Consider the following 16,132-nt stretch of genomic DNA (forward strand, 5'->3'; position numbering starts at 1 on the left):
CTCACTGAACCTTATCATAATTATTGGTGTACATGGCTTTCTTTTTTTGGAAAAAATTTTAACGAAAATTCGACAGCATGTCATCTATAAATTAGACATTTTCCCATAAAACTTGCACCTGATAGGTTCAAACAAATCATTTATAAGAAGTTCAAGGCACACGAGAACCTATATCTACTACTAGCATGCAATGCACATCAACTGTATCCGTCACGCAGGAGACATTCTAGACTAGCATGCAATCATTTACCATTCAACAATTCACGACAGTAATTCATGTATCCATTAAATTCAGAATAAAAATCCCTGAGAACAGTGGATAGTAATGAGTTCAGTGTAGTATTGTTATTTATCTAGGCATTTGGACATGAACGTTCTGAGATGATGAGAGCGTTTAATTTAAATAATTATGAAAATGATGCTCCCTCTGAGTTATGTATATATTCAACTTTTGCATTTTTCAAATTTTCAAATCTTTAACCAAGTGTTTATAATATTTTCAATGATTTTGGCTCGGCAATGAATGCTTTAGGGTCATCAGACCAAAAATATATAAATGAATGCTTATTTAAATTAACTAAGCCTATATTGCCTCATTTCTTATGATTCCTAACTTTCACTCTTCCTTTCAAAAATATTTTAACATTGAAGCTTATCATATTTATCGGTGTACATGGTTTTCTTATTTTTTTTCTTGAGAAAATTTTAACGAAAATTCGGTAGTAGGCTGTCCGTAAATTAGACATTTTCCCATAAAACCTGCACCTGATAGGTTCAAATAGATCATTTATAAGAAGTTCAAGGCACACGAGAACCTATATCCCCTACCAATATGCAATACACATAAACTGCATCCGCCATGCAGGAGGCATTCTAGACTAGCATGCAATCATGTGGTATTCAACAATTCACAACAGTGTTACATGTATCCATTAAATTCAGAATATAAATAGCAGAGAACAGTGGATAGTATTGAGTTCAGTGTAGTATTGTTATTCATCTAGGAATTTGGACATGAACGTTATGTGACGATGAGGGCATTTAATTTAAATAATTATGAAAATGATGCTCCCTCTAAGTTATGTATATATTCAACTTATGCCTTTTTCAAATTTTCAAATCCTCAGCCAAGTGTTTATAATACTTTCAATGATTTCGGCTCATCAATGAATGTTTTAGACTTACTGGACCAAAAACATATAAATGAATGCTTATTTAAATAAACTAAGCCTATATTGCCTCATTGCTTATGATACATAACTTTCACTCATCATTTCAAAAATATTTTAGCATTGAAGCTTATCAAAATTATCGGTGTACATGGTTTTCTTTTTTTTTTTTTGGAAAAATTTTAACAAAAATTCGGCAGCATACCGTCTGTAAATTAGACATTTTCCCATAAAAACTACACTCGATAGGTTCAAAAAGATCATTTATAAGAAGTTCAAGGCACATGAGAACCTATATCCACTACCAGCATGCAATAGGCATCAACTGCATCCGCCATGCAGGAGGCATTCTTGACTAGCATGTAATCATGTGGCATTCAACAATTCACAAAAGTAATACATGTATCCATTAAATTCAGAATATAAATAGCAGAGAACAGTGAATAGTATTGAGTTCAGTGTAGCATTGTTATTCATCTAGGCATTTGGATATGAACGTTATGAGATGATAAAAGCATTTAATTTAAATAAATATGAAAATGATGCTCCCTCTGAGTTATGTATATATTCAATTTATGCCTTTTTGAAATTTTGAAATCCATTGCCAAGTGTTTATAATAATTTCAATGATTTAGGCTCAGCAATGAATGCTTTAGGCTTACCGGACCAAAAACATATAAATGAATGCTTATTTTAATGAACAAAGCCTATATTGCCTCATTTCTTATGATTCATAACTTTCACACATCCTTTCAAAAATATTTTCTCATTGAAGCTTATCATAATTATTGGTGTACATGGTTTTCTTTTTTTGGAAAAAATTTTAACGAAAATTCGGCAGCATGTCATCTATAAATTAGACATTTTCCCATAAAACTTGCACCTGATAGGTTCAAACAAATCATTTATAAGAAGTTCAAGGCACACGAGAACCTATATCTACTACTAGCATGCAATGCACATCAACTGTATCCGTCACGCAGGAGACATTCTAGACTAGCATGCAATCATTTACCATTCAACAATTCACGACAGTAATTCATGTATCCATTGAATTCAGAATAAAAATCCCTGAGAACAGTGGATAGTAATGAGTTCAGTGTAGTATTGTTATTTATCTAGGCATTTGGACATGAACGTTCTGAGATGATGAGAGCGTTTAATTTAAATAATTATGAAAATGATGCTCCCTCTGAGTTATGTATATATTCAACTTTTGCATTTTTCAAATTTTCAAATCCTTAACCAAGTATTTATAATATTTTCAATGATTTTGGCTCGGCAATGAATGCTTTAGGGTCATCAGACCAAAAACATATAGAAGAATGCTTATTTAAATGAACTAAACCTATATTGCCTCATTTCTTATGATTCCTAACTTTCGCTCATCCTTTCAAAAATATTTTCTGATTGAAGCTTATCATAATTATCAGTGTACATGGTTTTCTTTTTTTGGGAAAATTTTAAGGAAAATTCAGCACCATGTCATCTACAAAATAAACAATTTCCCATAAAACCTGCGCCTGATAGGTTCAAATAGATCATTTATAAGAAGTTCAAGGCACACGAGAACCTATATCCACTACCAGGATGCGATACACATCAACTGCATTTGCCATGGAGGAGGCATTCTAGACTAGCATACAATCATGTAGCATTCAACAATTCACGATAGTAATACATGTATCCATTAAATTCAGAATATAAATAACGGAGAACAATGGGCAGTATTGAGTTCAGTGTAATATTGTTATTCATCTAGGCATTTGGACATGAACGTTATGAGATGATGAGAGCATTTAATTTAAATAATTATCAAAATGATGCTCCCTCTGAGTTATGTGTATATTCGACTTTTGCATTTTTCAAATTTTCAAATGCTTACCCAAGTGTTTATAATATTTTCAATGATTTTGGCTCGGCAATGAATGCTTTAGGGTTACCGGACCAAAAATATATAAATGAATGCTTACTTAAATGAACTAAGCCTATATTGCCTCATTTCTTATGATTCCTAACTTTCACTCATCATTTTAAAAATATTTTAACATTGAAGCTTATCATAATTTTTGGTGTACATGGTTTTCTTTTTTTTTTTTGGGAAAAATTTAACAAAAATTCGGCAGCATGCCATCTGTAAATTACACATTTTCCCATAAATCTTACACCTCATAGGTTCAAATAGATCATTTATAAGAATTTCAAGGTACACGAGAACCTATATCCACTACCAGCATGAAATACACATCAACTACATCTGCCATGCAGGAGGCATTCTAGACTAGCATGCAATCATGTCGCATTCAACAATTCACGAAAGTAATACATGTATCCATTAAATTCAGAATATAAATAGCAGAGAATAGTGGATAGTATTGAGTCAGTGTAGCATTGTTATTCATTTAGGCATTTATACATGAACGTTATGTGATGATGAGAGCACTTAATTTAAATAATTATGAAAATAATGCTCCCCCTGAGTTATGTATATATTCAACTTATGCCTTTTTCAAATTTTCACATCTTTAACCAAATATTTATAATATTTTCAATGATTTTAGTTCGGCAATGAATGATTTAGGCTTACTGGACGAAAAACATATAAATGAATGCTTATTTAAATGAACTAAACCTATATTGCCTCATTTCTCATGATTCCTTACTTTCACTCATCCTTTCAAAAATATTTTAACATTGAAGCTTATCATAATTATCGGTGTACATGGTTTTCTCTTTTTTTTTTTTGGAAAAATTTTAACGAAAATTTGGCAGCATGCCGTCTGTAAATTAGACATTTTCCCATAAAACCTGAACTCGATAGGTTCAAAAAGATCTTTTATAAGAAGTTCAAGGCACACGAAAACCTATATCCACTACCAGCATGCAATACACATCAACTGCATCTGCCATGCAGGAGGCATTCTAGACTAGCATGCAATCATGTGGCATTCAACAATTCACAACAGTAATACATGTATCCATCAAATTCAGAATATAAATAGCAGAGAACAGTGGATAGTATTGAGTTCAGTGTAGTATTGTTATTCATCTAGGCATTTGGATATGAATGTTATGAGATGATGAGAGCATTTAATTTAAATAATTATGAAAATGATGCTCCCTCTGAGTTATGTATATATTCAACTAATGTCTTTTTCAAATTTTCGAATCCATAACCAAGTGTTTATAATAATTTCAATGATTTCGGCTTGGCATTGAATGCTTTTGGCTTATGGGACCAAAAACATATAAATGAATGCTTATTTAAATGAACAGAGCCTATATGGCCTCATTTTTTATGATTCCTAACTTTCACTCATCCTTTCAAAAATATTTTCTCATTGAAGCTTATCATAATTATCGGTGTACATGGTTTTCTTTTTTTGGGGAAAATTCGGCAGCATGCCATCTATAAATTAGACATTTTCCCATAAAAACTACACCCGATAGGTTCAAATAGATCATTTTTAAGAAGTTCAAGGGATATGAGAACCTATATCCACTACCAGCATTCAATACACATCAACTGTATCTGCCATGCAGGAGGCATTACAGACTAGCATGCAATCATTTAGCATTCAACAATTCATGACAGTAATGCATGTATCCATTAAATTCAGAATATAAATTGCATAGAACAGTGGAGAGTATTGAGTTCAGTGTAGTATTGTTATTCATCTAAACATTTGGACATGAACGTTATGAGATGATGAGAGCATTTAATGTAAATAATTATGAAAATGATGCTCCCTCTGAGTTATGTATATATTCAACTTTTGCATTTTTCAAATTTTCAAATCCTAAACATAGTGTTTATAATATTTTCAATGATTTTGGCTCGGCAATGAATGCTTTAGGGTTACCAGACCAAAAATATATAAATGCATGCTTATTTAAATGAACTAAGCCTACATTGCCGCATTTCTTATGATTCCTAACTTTCACTCATTCTTTCAAAAATATTTTAACATTGAAGGTCATAATAATTATCGGTGAACATGGTTTTCGTTTTTTGGGGAATATTTTAATGATAATTTGGCAACATGCCATCTGCATATTATATATTTTCTCATAAAACCTGCACCAGATAGGTTCAAATAGATCATTTATAAGAACTTCACGGCACATGAGAGCCTATATCCACTACCAACATGCAATACACATAAACTGCATCCGCCATGCAGGAGGCATTCTAGACTAGCACGCAATCATGTGGCACACAACAATTCACGACAGTAATACATGTATCCATTACATTCGGAATATAAATAGCAGAGAACAGTGGATAGTATTGAGTTCAATGTAGTATTGCTATTCATCTAGGCATTTGGACATGAATGTTATGTGATGATGAGAACATTTAATTTAAAGAATTATGAAAATGATTCTCCCTCTGAGTTATGTATATATTCAACTTATGCCTTTTTCAAATATTCAAATCCTTAGCTAAGTGTTTATAATATTTTCAATGATTTCGCCTCAGCAATGAATGTTTTAGGCTTACTGGACCAATAACATATAAATGAATGCTTATTTAAAAAAGCTAAGCCTATATTGCCTCATTTCTTATGATTGCTAACTTTCACTCATCCTTTCAAAAATATTTTAACATTGAAGCTTATCATTATTATCGGTGTACATGCTTTCTTTTTTTGGGGAAAATTTTAACAATAATTTAGCAGCATGTCGTCTGCAAATTAGACATTTCCCCATAAAAACTGTGCCAGACAGGTTCAAATAGATCATTTATAAGAACATCCCGGCACACGAGAATCTATAACCACTACCAGCATGCAGTGCACATAAACTGCATCCGCCATGCAGGAGGCATTCTAGACTAGCATGCAATCATGTGGCATTCAACAATTCACAACAGTAATACATGTATCCATTAAATTCAGAATATAAATAGGAGAGAAAAGTGGATAGCATTGAGTTCAGTATAGTATTGTTATTCATCTAGGCATTTGGATATGAACGTTATGAGATGATGAAAGCATTTAATTTAAATAATTATGAAAATGATGCTCCCTCTAAGTTATGTATATAGTCAACTTATGCATTTTTCAAATTTTCAAATCCTTAACCAAGTGTTTATAATAATTTCAATGATTTCGGCTCGGCAATGAATGCTTTAGGCTTATCGGACCAAAAATATATAAATGAATGCTTATTTAAATGAACTAAGCCTATATTGCCTCATTTCTTATGATTCCTAACTTCCACTCATCATTTCAAAAATATTTTCTCATTGAAGCTTATCATAATTATCATTGTACATAGTTTTCTTTTTTTGGGAAAAATTTTAATGAAAATTCGGTAGCATGCCGTCTGTAAATTAGACATTTTGCCATAAAACCTGTACCTGATAGGTTCAAATTGATCATTTATAAGAAGTTCAAAGCACACGAGAACCTATATGCACTACCAGTATGCAATACACATCAACTGCATCTGCCATGCAGGAGGCATTCTAAACTAGTTTGCAATCATGTAGCATTCAACAATTCACGACAGTAATACATGTATCCATTAAATTCAGAATATAAATAGCAAATAATAGTGGGTAGTATTGAGTTCAGTGTAGTATTGTTATTCATCTAGACATTTGAACATGAACATTATGAGATGATGAGAGCATTTAATTTAAATAATTATGAAAATGATGTTCCCTCTAAGTTATGTGTATATTCAACTTTTGCATTTTTCAAAATTTCAAATGCTTAACTAAGTGTTTATAATATTTTCAATGATTTCAGCTGGGCAAGAATGCTTTAGGCTTACTGGACCAAAAACATATAAATGAATGCTAATTTAAATGAACTAAGCGTGTATTGCCTAATTTGTTTTGATTCCTAACTTTCACTCATCATTTCAAAAGTATTTTAACATTGAAGCTTATCATAATTATCGGTGTACATGGTGTTCTTTTTTTTTTTTTTGGGAAATTTTAACGAAAATTCGGTAGCATACCATTGGTAAATTAGACATTTTCTCATAAAACCTGCACCTGATTGGTTCATATAGATCATTTATAAGAAGTTCAAGGCACACGAGAATTTATATCCACTACCAGCATGCAATACACATCGACTGCATCGACCATGCAGGAGACATTTTAGACTAGCATGCAATCATGTAGCATTCAACAATTTACGACAGCAATACATGCATCCATTAAATTCAGTATATAAATAGCAGAGAACAGTGGATAGTATTGAGTTCAGTGTAGTATTTTTATTCATCTAGGCATTTGGATATGAATGTTATGAGATGATGAGAGCATTTAATTTAAATAATTATGAAAATGTTGCTCCCTCTGAGTTATGTATATATTCAACTTCTGCCTTTTTCAAATTTTCAAATCCTTAGCCGAGTGTTTATAATATTTTCAATGATTTTGGCTCGGTAATGAATGCTTTAGGCTTACCGAACCAAAAACATATAAATGAATGCTTATTTAAATGAACAGAGCCTATATTGCCTCATTTCTTATGATTCCTAACTTTCACTCATCCTTTCAAAAATATTTTAACATTGAAACTTATCATAATGATCGATGTACATGGTTTTTTTTTTTTTTTTTTTTGAGAAAATTTTAACGAAAATTCAGCAGCATGTCGTCTGTAAATTAGACATTTTCCTATAAAACCTGCATCTGATAGGTTAAAATAGATCATTTATAAGAAGTTGAAAACATACGAGAACCTATATCCACTACCAGCATGCGATACACATTAACCGAATCCGCCATGCAGGAGGCATTCTAGACTAGCATGCAATCAAGTAGCATTCAACAATTCACGACAGTAGTACATGTATCCATTAAATTTAGAATATAAATAGTAGAGAACAGTGGATAGTATTGAGGTAAGTGTAGTATATTTATTCATCTAAGCATTTGGATATGAACACTATGAGATAATGAGAGCATTTAATTTAAATAATTATGAAAATAATGCTCCCTTTAAGTTATGTATATTTTCAACTTCTGCCTTTTTCAAATTTTCAAATCCTTAGCCAAGTGTTTATAATATTTTCAATGATTTCGGCTCGGCAATGAATGCTTTAGTCAATAAATTTAATTAAATTAAAGAGTTATTTATTTATTTATTTTTTTTATCGTTTTCAAAAATTGAGATGGTGTTACTAAAATTTTCCCTACAACTTCTAGGGAAAAAAAAGTTCGATTTCACTTTTTTTTTAAATCCATATGACATATTTAGTGAAAACAAGATGACCGGAAAAAAGAAATAAACTAGCAACAAACTATGTAGAAAACTTTTACCCAAACCTTTTCCTTGATTTTGTGGGTGAAAAATTCAAACAACATAATAGTAAACCTTGTAAATATTTTTTTGGTTTCAGTCACATGGGTACAATAAAAAACGTAACTTTCAAGCTTAAGTTAAATAATGATATTATAGATTATTTGTTAAATAATATGCGATAAAAGGAAGAATTTGATCAAGTCGGATAAAATTAAAATCACATAAATTATTTTAAAACTATTTAAACAGATTCTAATTTTGACTATTTTAATTGAGATCTATTTATATCATTAAAAAAATGGAACTCATGTCATGATGAAATCAATTTAATCTTGTGTTGTCACCACATGGATCCCTACAACAAGCTAAGGTATATAACGCAATATCTATGTAATCTTACGTAATCATAGTCGATTATGGATGAGCCGGTTTAATTAAATCGCCAAATTAAATTAAATTATCATAAACTTTAGTAGGGTTACAGGTCAAACATTGGCGACTAAATTATGACAAAAACTTATCTGCCTAACTTTCACGGTTAACAGAAAACTTGAACAATACAAAACTGAAACAATATATCATTTTGGCATGAAACCAAACATTACGTTGAAACACATATAATAATTAAAATTAATATTATACTTTTAGTAGATGTAAATATAAAAAAATAATAAAGAAAGTAGAAATTAATAATTTTAGTAAATTTTATAATATAAAAGTATTGAAAAAGAAAGTGATAGAAAGTTGATGAATTTGAAAATATTTTTTTACAAAATTAATGGAATCAATATAGAGAGAGGAATTTAGTGGGGCTGTGTGGGATCAAAAAGGAAAAAGTTTTAAAAATAAAATTTAAAACTATAAAAAATTAGTGGGGCCCACATGGACCCTTGTTGAGAGAGAAATGAGAGGAAAAGAAATAAGAAAGGTTTAAAAAAATTATGGGGCCTGCATGGGTCTTGCAATTGCTAGAAAAATACTTTTTAAAAAAAATAGTGGAGCTCACATAAGGCCCTCTGTATGGTAAAAGACACAAAAAAAAACATCCAACGGGTCTACGTTTGGTTAAATCTCTCGATTCAGGAATCAAGAAAGAGAGAGAAAAGAGAAAGGGGGAAAAGAAAAAGAAAAAAATAAAAAACAAAAGAAAAGTGAGGTGAAAAAACATGATTGTGACGCATGTCCTACCAAGTTTCAATTTTAATGCATATTGAATTAACCCCTAAATTGGGTTATACATTTTTGCTTGTGGAACAATACTTTTTTTTTTTTTTTGGATTTACATGGGAACTCCTCTTCATGAATGCCCTCCATGAGGACCCCTTTGCTCGCACCAAACCCATGGTTGACGACCTTCCCCCTGATGTGTCTCTCTAGAAATCCGAATGCGGTCACAGTTTCCATTCGCCAGTTGGACGTTCGTCAAATTCGAGACCTAGGGCCCATCTCAGTTTACCATCAAAGAACTTCGTTCGAGGTGCCTTGAGTGCATCAACCAGGAATCGAACACACGATCCTCTGTCTTACGAGCCAACGTCTTTCCACCGCGCCATGCCCGTGGGGTTTGCGAGACAATACTTGTTGAACTATGCTTGGGCTAATACGGACATAATCCCCCCCCCCCCCTGGGTTTTGCTCTATTCTACATCAAAATTCACGAGAGCTTTTTTAATGAATTAACTAATACATTTGTGGGAGAATTAACTAATATTGTAAAATATTGGAAGAATGAAATGATAACCGTTTTTATGCTCCTTTTCGTATTGGAAGTTCAAAATGTTTTTAATTTTTTTTTTTTTTGTGCATATTGAAAACCAAGGGAAGCACAACATACCATTAAAAGCAGCCTTAATAGAGGGGTAAATTGTTTGTTTAAAAAGTTTACTAAAATCACTCTACATTTTCACCCTTTGTGCTCTCTTAATAGAGGGGTAAATTGTTGGCCCCACAAGGAGGAAACCCAACAATATATATGTATATAATGTTATCTTGCTGATGTCATCCAATTCAAACGAATTAGTTAGGCTAGTTAAAGTTGCTGAGAATTGAATGTTCATATTATTTACTAGTTCGATTTTGAAAACATACTTTACTTAACAAAGCATTTTTTTTCAACTTAATTTATTAAATTGATGTCATTTTCTTAAGTTATCTTATCACAATTGAATAAAAAGGATAAAGTTGTTATTTTATTAAAGGTAAATTTTATTTTATTTTTCTCACATAATTAATGTTTGATTAACGATCAACTCGTATAATGTTCATTTAGTCAATAAATTTAATTAAATTACAGAATTTTTTTTTTTTTTATCGTTTTCAAAAATTGAGATGGTGTTACTAAAATTTTCCCTATAACTTCTGGGAAAAAAAGTTTGATTTTACTTTTTTTTTTTTCAATCCATACGACATATATAATGGAAAACAAGATGATTGGAAAAAAGAAATAAACTAGCAACAACCTATATAGAAAACTTTTACCCAAATCTTTTTCTTGATTATTTGTTAAATAATATGCGATAAAAGGAAGAATTTGATCAAGTCGGATAAAATTAAAATCACATAAATGATTTAAAAACTATTTAAACGGATTCTAATTTTAACTATTTTAATTGAGATCTATTTATATCATTAAAAAAATAGAACTCATGTTATGATGAAATCAATTTAATCTTTTGTTGCTACCACATGGATCCCTACAACAAGCTAAGGTATATAAAGCAATATGCACTTAATTTTATGTAATCATAATTGATTGTGGATGGGCCGGTTTAATTAAATCACCAAATTAAATTAAATTATCATAAACTTTAGTAGGGTTACGGGTCAAGCATTGGCTACTAAATTATGACAAAAACTTATCTGCCTAACTTCCACGGTTAACAGAAAACTTGAATAATACAAAATTAAAACAATATATCATTTTGGCATGAAATCAAACATTACGTTGAAACATATAAAATAATTAAAATTAATATTATACTTTTAGTAGATGTAAATATAAAAAAATAATAAAGAAAGTAGAAATTAATAATTTTAGTTAATTTTATAATATAAATGTATTGAAAAAGAAAGTGATAGAAAGTTGATGAATTTGAAAATAATTTTTTACAAAATTAATGGAATCAATATAGAGAGGAATTTAGTGGGGTCGTGTGGGATCGAAAAGAAAAAAGTTTTAAAAATAAATTTAAAAACTATTAAAAATTAGTGGGGCTTACATGGACCCTTGTTGAGAGAGAAATGAGGTGAAAAGAAATAAGAAAGGTTTAAAAAAAATTATGAGGCTTGCGTGGGTCTTGCAATTGCTAGAAAAATGCTTTTTTAAAAAAAATAAAAATAAAAATAAATAGTGGGGCTCACATGAGGCCCTCTGCAGACACACAAAAAAAACACCCAACGTTGTGTGCCTACGCTTAGTTAAGTCTTGGGTTCAGGAATCAAGAAATAGAGAGAAAAAAGAAAGGGGGAAAAAAAAAGACAAAAAAAAAAAAGAAAAAAGAAAAGAAAAATGAGGTGAAAAAACTTGATGGTGACGCATGTCCCACTAAGTTTCAATTTTAATGCTTAATGAATTAACCACTAAATTGGGTTATACATTTTTGCTTGTGGGGCAATATTTTTTTTTGATTTACATGGGAACTCCTCATCGGCGCCCTCCACCTTTGCTGGCACCAAACCCATGGGTCGACGACCTTCCCCCTGATGCGTCTTTTTAAAAATTCGGATGCGGTCACGGTTTCCATTCGCCAGTTGGACGTTTGTCAAATTTGAGACTTAGGACCCATCTCAGTTTACCGTCAAAGAACTTCGTCTGAGGTGCCTTGAGTGCATCAACCAAGAATCGAACACACGATCCTCTGTCTTACGTGCCAGCGTCTTTCCACCGCGCCATGTTTGTGGGGTTTGCGGGACAATACTTGTTGAACTGTGCTTCGGCTCCCTCCCCCCTTTGCTCTATTCTACATCAAAATTCACGAGAGCTTTTGTAATGAATTAACTTAACTAATACATTTGGGGAGAATTAACTAATATTGTAAAATATTTGGAAGAATGAAATGATAACCGTTTTTATGCTCCTTTTCATATTGGAAATTCAAGATGTTTCTATCTAACAAAATTTCTAAATGCTTGCAAGAATGGCCAATAGTAGCAGCCAGATTAAATGCCCTCTTTATTAGAAAAGACATAAATCGACAGACTACCCGATGGTAAAATTTGTTGAAAAAAAAGGTATCTACCTTCAAATTCTAGAAGGGAAGAAGGAAAAAGCAAGGAAAAATGTAGAAGTTCTTAGAAAATAGAAAGTCCAATCTCAGTCCATCGAGTTGTAGAAAGCAACAAATTTGAAAAAGGGAGTTCATCAAGAAGAGATGAAAAACCCAAAGATAAAAGTCATATTCAATGCTTTATTTGTAACCAGTATGGACATTATAGCACTCAATGTGCCCAAAAGCCTAAAACTAGAAAGCTTAGAGCAAAAGGGGAAGAAATATTGGTTTCAAAGGAACAACAAAAATGTGACTTAGTGACTGATAAAGTCTACTCAGAATCTAGTGAGGATAAGGAAGTAAATATTTGTATTGAAGATTTTCTAGGAAGGACTCTAGAAATTTCAAAAGGAAAAAGAGAATTTGTAGAAGGATTATTAACAGATCCAATAATATATGAAATTTTTTCTAAAAGTCTTAAAGGAGTAATTGAAATAATTGAAGAATTTGAAGCAATTATTTTAGATAATTACAAGGTAATTAACAGGGAGAATATGAGTGTTCTTATTCACCAACTGATTATTCTAAAGGTTGAAATGGATGTTAAACTTAAAAAGAGAATGTTCACTACCAGAGTGATAATCGAAATTAGTGAATATCCAAAACTAGCAGAGTAATGGAGGAGAAGTGGATTATGCATACCCAAATTGCATATTCCTAGCAGCATAACACCCAAAAGCTTATTAGCAGTTCAAAAAGCTCTTAGAATTGGAGATGTCCAATTTTTTGGTTTCAGAAAAACATGATAGGTCTTTAATTTCTTACCAGCTTTGGTAAAGCATGTATTAAATTTCACCAAACCAGGAAGGCTATGGTGGATAGGATACATAGAACCAATTGAATTAAAGACAGGAAAAATTTTGTTTTGGAACCTTTTTTCAAAGGACTGGAAAGATGCACCAGTTTCAAATTTCGAAGATGAAGCACCAGATTAGGATGATTTCTAAAAGCATAGAAAATTCTATAAATTAGTTCAAAATTTATGGGGAATCTATCTTCTTGAAGCAAGATTTTCTTTAGACTGTGTGCTATTTACGGATTGCGAAACCCTAATTGCGATTGAGGGAAAATTTCTTCAACCTTCTGAGAGGCTAGCTTATCAGACTTTTCTATTGAAGTAAGAAAAATAGTAAGCTAGATCATAAATTGGGAGTTTCATCTTCCGTCAACTCAAGCAATGAAAAATGAGCTCCAAATGGTTTTGGCAGAACTTGCGAAAAAGGATAAAGATGAAGAAGTCATCGAAGCCTTAAAAGATCTCTGGAGAAAAATGAGATTGTTTTTTCAAATGATGGTCCAGAATTTCATCATATCCTAGGCCAAACTGATTGGACTAATCAGTAGGGTCATATTAGATACTAATCCAGAATCATGTCATATCCAAGCCTCATCTAATGGGTGATTCGAAGGGTCATATAAGCTTTGTCGTGACGTCCTGGGGCGCATGTGCCTTGGGCGGTGAAATCAAAAAAATTTGGTTTAAATTTTCAAGGAAAAATAGGAATATCGGAGTCACCACTATCCTTTATTGTGGTTAGAACACATGATTACTACCCCGTTAGGGGTAGAATGGGCGTATGTTACCAGAGCTGGGGTTAGGAGTTCGGTTACGCGAGGGGAAGGTACGAGCACCCCCTACACGCCCGTTCTTACGAACGGTACCTAATTAATTCAGAATTATCCCTAAGTTAATCTAATAAGTCTTTTAAATTACCCCTCTATTAGTGGATTTATGAATATACATGTGGTATAAATGAATAAATAAATAATACAAAAATATATGTACTATATATATTCTCTCATAACTATAGGTACGTAAAACCCGAAGGCTAATACCCTAGTATTAAAATCATAGGGATATACACACACAAAAATAAATATTAATATAATAACATATAATACAAAATATAAATATACCCGAGAAATGGAAATACTAAGAATATTTGATATTAATAATAATAGAAAGGACACAATAATAGTAACAGTTATAAAAACAAGTTAGTATAATAATAACCCTATACCTATAATATCATATCAATAATACAATGCTATGCTATAACAGTAGCCTACAATAATATCACAATGACACTACACGAATAATTATAGCATAATAATTATATACTAATAATAATAACACATGATCATATTAACACTACCTCGGCATATGTATACATATGTATGACAATAATAAATAACATGTACTCTAATATATGGTAATGATAACACGTAACTCAAATATATATACATATACTAATAGTAATAATACCATCTACTTTAACCTATATATATACTTGCACAAAAGGATAATACTAATAATACCGTGCACTAGGATATACAATATTAACCCACATTTAAAAATATACGTATGTATATGTATATAATAATTATAGCAATAATAATATTAGTAGTAATAAGCATACCTAAATAATACAATACCTACCTTAACATACAATTAATGATGATATGTACAATATGGAAATAATTAATGAAAGTAAAGAAACAAATCAATCCCACAGTTAACATGTAAACTATATAATATGGAAACAAATCGATTCTAAAATTAGTATGCAATGGTAAATACGGAAACAATGAATATAACCATTAAATATTGAATAAATACAACAAATGATAAAAACCCTACTATACGAATATTAAACAATAAAAAGAAGACCCTAATAATAATGTGAAATAAGCAAAATCCTAGAAGCACATGGTCAATATGGATATGAAATAAACAAAACCCTAAAAATATATGAACAATATTAACATGAAGGAAGAAAAGAAAACAAATCATATATATATAAATTTCATCTTTGGAAAAGGTTGTTGGGTGTGTTGTGTGTGTAAATAGTGTGTTGTCGTGGGTGTGTTGTGTGTGTAAATATTGTGTGCAGCGTGTGTTGCTGTGTGTGTTTTGCTGCGTGTGTGGGTGTGTATGTGTCAGTATGTGGAGGGTGTTAAAAATCTGTATTTTATATTCTACTCCTTCATCTTTTTTTTTTTTTTTTCAGTCGTCTATCCTTTCTTATATACAAAAAAAACTTAACTTTTCTATACACTTTTCATCTCCTAGACTCAAGCTAACCACCCTTGATTTATGGGATGTTACAAATTTCAAATGCCTCAAATCTCTCTTAGTTGTTTACAATGACAACTCACGCCAACACTCCCCCTCAGGTTGATGCATAGAGGTCTCGCATGCCCAACTTGTCAAATGAGTTGTTGAAGTCCTTGCTAGATATAGCTTTTGTAAGTATGTCTGCCAATTGATCTTCGGATTTCACAAACGAAAATCTAATTGTTTTTTCTTCAAGACTCTCTTTGATGAAGTGTCGATCTACCTCCACATGTTTAGTACGATCATGTTGAATAGGATTGTGAGAAATGGCAATTGCAGCTTTATTGTCACACAAGGGATCCATCT

The sequence above is a fragment of the Malania oleifera genome, chromosome 2, assembly GCF_029873635.1.
Source record: "Malania oleifera isolate guangnan ecotype guangnan chromosome 2, ASM2987363v1, whole genome shotgun sequence".
Lineage (NCBI taxonomy): Eukaryota > Viridiplantae > Streptophyta > Magnoliopsida > Santalales > Ximeniaceae > Malania > Malania oleifera.